Raw genomic sequence first — 5,888 nt, 5'->3', positions numbered from 1 at the left:
AAATTTCAAGATTTTTAGAAAAATATTTCATTTTTTTTCTGACAATATTCAGTCAGAAGAGCTATACTATTTTGCAAAATCATAAGTTTTAGTGAAATTAAGAATATGCAGGGTGGGCCATTTATATGGATATACACCTAAATTAAATGCGAATGGTTGGTGACATCAACTTCCTGTTTGAGGCACATTAGTATATGGGAGGGGGGAAACTTTTCCAGATGGGTGGTGACCATGGTGGCCATTTTGAAGTCGGACATTTTGGATTCAACTTTATTTTTTTCAATGGAAAGAGGGTCATGTGACACATCAAACTTATTGAGAATTTCATAATGAAAAACAATGGTGTGCTTGGTTTTAACGTAACTTTATTCTTTCATTAGTTTTTTACAAGTTTATGACCACTTATAAAATGTAAGGTATTATATGTGTAAAAGGCGCTTATCAGGCTAACTACTACCAATGGCAGCGATAATTGTGGACAGGGAACCACTAATGTCCGTAGTAGATACACTACAATAAAATAACTGTTCTATAGTAAAAATCGCGCTATCGGTAGTGAAAAAGAGATCAGGAGAAGAGTACTATTATTTTATAAAAATAAGATTTATTTGTTTGGATGCTAGCAATAAAAACTTAATAAAATACAGGATTTAATACAGGATTTAAAAGACGAGTGTAGACAACAATATTTCGATTGGGGTAAAAGAACTAATGGTATACAAGGTGTAATAAATAGTAAAATCCAGCGGTTAATCTGGTGTGGTAAAATGCCTGTGGTGGCTTGGTACCTGGAAAGAAGAGGAGTTTGGTTAGGGCTATTGTTCTCTAGTAATGAATATGCTTAGCTGGCTGTGGATCTGTTACTCACCAGGTATCAGAGTGGGTAAAGTGCAGGTGTGCACTAGGGCTGTGGTCCGTCAGGATTCTTAGAGTGGGGCGTGGTCCTGAACGCTTTGTTATGCTCCTGGAGATTTAATGATATGGGGTTAGTGCTGTTAGCTCTGGGTAGGTAGATAGTGGGGTTAGCGACTTACCCACGGAGGAGCTGTTCTGCTTTTGGAGATTGCTTGTTAGCACTCCCTCAGTGGGGGGTGCAGCAGGAGGCTCTGGATTGTATCTCACTTTGTTGCAGAGATGTGACAGGGGGGCTTTTTGATTGCCAGTAGGCGTAGTAACGCTTGAGGATACTTAATGTCCTGTATATAGATATGGAGGAAGGGTTAGGAACTGAGGAATACAGGAATAGTCCACAGTGTGGTAAACCTAGATGTTTACCTGTGCGTGATTATCAGTAATCCAGGGGTGCAACAGGAGGCTCTGGATTGTATCTGTCTCTGAGCAGAGATGTAGTAGGAGGCTACTGGTTGCCGGGTGATAGGGGGCGTTGTGGCACTCAAAGATAATTGATGTCCTGTATATAGATGGGGAGGGAGAGTTAGGAGCTGAGGTATACAAACAATAAGCCACAATATAAGTAAGCCCGGTTGATTACCTTGTTTAGGGTCCAGGTGTGAAATGGTCAGTCACCTTCTTTATCTGTGGCTGAAGGCCTAAATCAAGGGAAGGTGTTCAGGAGGTTCTGCAAGAGGGTTCAGCCTAGTGGTAGGTGCAGCAGGAGGCTCTGGCTGAGTAATTTACTGGCTAAGTAGCAGTGGGTCTTGTCCCTGGACGCTGAGGGACGTACAGGATGTACAGGATGAGATGTGCAGCATCTGAAACAACGGATACTGGAAGCCTGTGCTAGCGTTTCTTCTGTGGTGTTGCTATCAGTGTGTCAAGAGTGGGAGAAGAGCGTTGCATTGACAATCCAACACAATGGGCAGCACTTTGAACACATTTTATAAGTGGTCATAAACTTGTAAAAAACTCATGAAAGAATAAAGTTACGTTAAAACCAAGCACACCATTGTTTTTCTTATGAAATTCTCAATAAGTTTGATGTATCACATGATTCTCTTCCCATTGAAAAAAATAAAGTTGGATCCAAAATGGCCGACTTCAAAATGGCCACCATGGTCACCCCCATCAGGAGAAGTTTTCCCCCTCCCATATACTAATGTGCCACAAACAGGAAGTTGATAGCACCAACCATTCCCATTTAATTTAGGTGTATCCATATAAATGGCCCGCCCTGCATATTTCTTGCAGAATCTTAAGGACTCAAATGCCTGGTTCACAATACATCTATTTGCATCATGCATGGACGTACTGTAAACACTTGTGCTAAATACTTGTGCCACATTACCTGCAAAAAATGTGGGAGTCTACATATAGTTCAAAAAGATAGCTTTATTGTTCAAGTTCTCCAAGTTCTCAAGTTATTAAAAAATAGTAATAACTATAATCATGTGTAGAGTGTCAAGAAATCCCTGGAAAAAGCAGCTGCAAAATATGTATCTAGCGGTTACGCATGTCATCCCTGGTCTGTATGTATCTTTGAACTTTTATTATGATTTAACACTATATGTTTGTATTTATTACTATTTATGGATTGTATTTAATTATAATCACTTGTATATCACTTTGGTGCTTTATATATCTATTTCTATTATAAACTGTGTATTAAATGAATGTCATTTATTTATATACACTTGCACTTTATTATTTAGAGAACATAGGGATTTCAGATACCTTGAGTATATTATCTAAATTTGATGACTATTGTTATATGATCATGGAATGCAGTTTGTTTTTATTGCTATGATGAGCAATATTCCCCTGTAAATATTTTGAAATTAAAAAGTACTTGAATAACAAAGCTATTTTTATGAATTATGACCCTATTCATCTATTCATCAAGACCAGTGCTGGTCATGGCAGTCTTGATAAGAGGCTGTGTTGAAGTCAGAAGTGCCTGATTCACTGAGAGGTGCATGCCTCTTAATGAATGATGCACATCTTAAAGGTGGCTTGCGCCCCCAAGTGTCTTACAAATTTTACTGCAGTTGAAGACTGGAATAAAATTTGTAATGTATGCCAATCGCTCATCAAGAATTAGAAAAATGGGCCTCTCCACACCACATCCCGCCCTTGTTCTGAGCATTTTGCCAGAGCTAGCCAAAACTTGTATGGAGATACCAAATGTTGCAACATTTTCGCCCAACCTCGAGCTGCACACAAATTCTGCAACTTCTCAAAATATTTTGGACTTAAACACTTTGATGAATCGGTGCATATATTTGTGGAATTCCATTTTTTGTAGGTAAAATGATGATTTTATAAGTGACCATATTTGGATTATTTGTATCATTACCCTTGACAATTATAGGCTTTTTGCCCCATACGTGTGAAATACTTATGCTCACTCAGCTTCTTTCTGTGTCCCCTATTGGCATGAAGTAATAGTTTTATGAAGTAGTTCTACTTACAGCAGCCATAAACAAATATATAACATTGTACATGTCTGCAGAAGGGATATATAAATTCTGAGACCCTAAACCCCCCCATATACTTTAGGTAGGTGTCGGACGAACGAAGATCCAGCTGATCTTTCGGTTGGCAGCTTTCTCTATGAGAGAGTCGGTGCTAGACATCTCTCAACATCAGACATGTGGGACTCTTATCTCCCTTGACATCATCTGCTGGGGGAGAGTCAGTGGTCCCCATACACATTAGACTCTAGGCTGGCATTAGTGTAATGTGTATGGGGACCTTAACTTAATGTGACAAAGCAGACATAGCAGTGAACAGAAACTGAGAATGGGCTTCTACCAGGCTACCCATGTAGATTAGGTGACAACTCGTATGGTGGGTACTCTAACTCTCTCTGCTTAGCTCACGGGTAGGATCATTTATATACAGTGGGTACGGAAAGTATTCAGACCCCTTTAAATTTTTCACTCTTTGTTTCATTGCAGCCATTTGGTAAATTCTAAAAAAATCACTTTTTTTCTCATTAAAGTAAACTCTGCACCCCATCTTGACTGAAAAAAAACAGAAATGTAGAAATTTTTGCAAATTTATTAAAAAAGAAAAGCTGAAATATCACATGGTCATAAGTATTCAGACCCTTTGCTCAGTATTAAGTAGAAGCACCCTTTTGAGCTAGTACATGAGTCTTCTTGGGAATGATGCAACAAGTTTTTCACACCTGGATTTGGGGATCCTCTGCCATTCTTCCTTGCAGATCCTCTCCAGTTCCGTCAGGTTGGATAGGGAATATTGTTGGACAGCCATTTTCTGGTCTCTCCAGAGATGCTCAATTGGGTTTAGGTCAGGGCTCTGGCTGGGCCAGTCAAGAATGGTCACAGAGTTGTTCTGAAGCCACTCCTTTGTTATTTTAGCTGTGTGCTTAGGGTCATTGTCTTGTTGGAAGGTGAACCTTCGGCCAAGTCTGAGGTCAAGAGCACTCTAGAAGAGGTTTTCTTCCAGGATATCTCTGTACTTGGCCGCATTCATGTTTCCTTCAATTGCAACCAGTCGTCCTGTCCCTGCAGCTGAAAAACACCCCCATAGCATGATGCTGCCACAACCATTTTTTACTGTTGGGATTGTATTGGGCAGATGATGAGCAGTGCCTGGTTTTCTCCACACATACTGCTTAGAATTATCACCAAAAAGTTCCATCTTCGTCTCATCAGACCAGAGAATCTTATTTCTCATAGTCTGGGAGTCCTTCATGTGTTTTTGAGCAAACTCTATGCGGGCTTTCACTGAGGAGAGGCTTCCGTCAGGCCACTCTGCCATAAAGGCCCGACTGGTGGAGGGCTGCAGTGATAGTTGACTTTGTGGAACTTTCTCCTCTCTCCCTATTGCATCTCTGGAGCTCAGCCACAGTCATCTTGGCGTTCTTCTTCATCTCTTTCACAAAGGCTTTTCTCCCACGATTGCTCAGTTTGGCTGGATGGCCAGGTCTAGGAAGACTTCTGGTGGTCCCAAACTTCTTCCATTTAAGGATTATGGAGGCCACTGTGCTCTTAGGAACCTTGAGAAATGCAGAAATGATTTTATAACCTTGGCCAGATCTGTGCCTTACCACAATTCTGTCTCTGAGCTCCTTGGGCAGTTCCTTTGAGCTCATGATTCTCATTTGGTCTGACATGCACTGTGAGCTGTGAGGTCTTATATAGACAGGTGTGTGCCTTTCCAAATCAAGTCCTATCAGTTTAAATAAACACAGCCGGACTCCAATGAAGGAGTAGAACCATTTCAAGGAGGATCACAAGGAAATGGACAGCATGTGACCTAAATATGAGTGTCTGAGCAAAGGGTCTGAATACTTATGACCATGTGATATTTTAGTTTTTCCTTTTTAATAAATTTGCAAAACTTTCTACATTTCTGTTTTTTTTTTCAGTCAAGATGGGGTGCAGAGTGTACTTTAATGAGAAAATAAATGAACTTTTTAGAATTTACCAAATGGCTGCAATGAAACAAAGCCTGAAAAATGTAAAGGGGTCTGAAAACTTTCCATACCCACTGTATTTCATTGTGCAGATTGGGTATCATCACAATGTTGTTCAAGTATTTCATATTCACAAAATTCATATAATATATCAATTGAAGAATTAAGCAACATCATATATTGGTCAGATTATATCTATGTTACTACTAAAAGCATTTTTATGAAATTATATATTATCCATACATTATCCATATGTCTGTAGTCAATAAAAATGAATCACACCACAGAGTTAAATATTAATAAGTATCAATTTAACATGCTCTCAGCACTGACACTTCTATAAGATCCTATGGGAGGTGGCCATTCATTTTCAATAAGGAAGTTAAGAAACTAAAATGACTAAATTATGCAATGTCTGCTCTATTTTTATATGTTTGTTCATGTAAACATTGCGTTATTATCAGTTAATGCGTCAATGCTCCTGATACAGACAAAGGATTTAAGCAACCTTTATTCTACTTTAGTGTTCCATAAATCAATATAA

At 39.2% G+C, this 5,888-nt stretch overlaps 1 long non-coding RNA gene across 1 annotated transcript; it reads right to left on the bottom strand.

The window, feature by feature from the left end:
* Positions 1–584: 584 nt before the first annotated feature.
* On the bottom strand, positions 585–1,180 carry LOC141258180 (uncharacterized). Its single transcript, XR_012318229.1, has 3 exons — positions 1,035–1,180; positions 869–964; positions 585–788 (listed from the first exon to the last, which is right to left on the bottom strand). It is a non-coding gene; the product is annotated as an uncharacterized lncRNA (long non-coding RNA).
* Positions 1,181–5,888: the final 4,708 nt, after the last annotated feature.

Source organism: Phyllobates terribilis, unplaced genomic scaffold (assembly GCF_046119375.1).
Source record: "Phyllobates terribilis strain yellow unplaced genomic scaffold, ASM4611937v1 Scaffold_3__8_contigs__length_932513732, whole genome shotgun sequence".
NCBI lineage: Eukaryota > Metazoa > Chordata > Amphibia > Anura > Dendrobatidae > Phyllobates > Phyllobates terribilis.
This window is presented reverse-complemented; position numbering and strand designations above follow the sequence as displayed.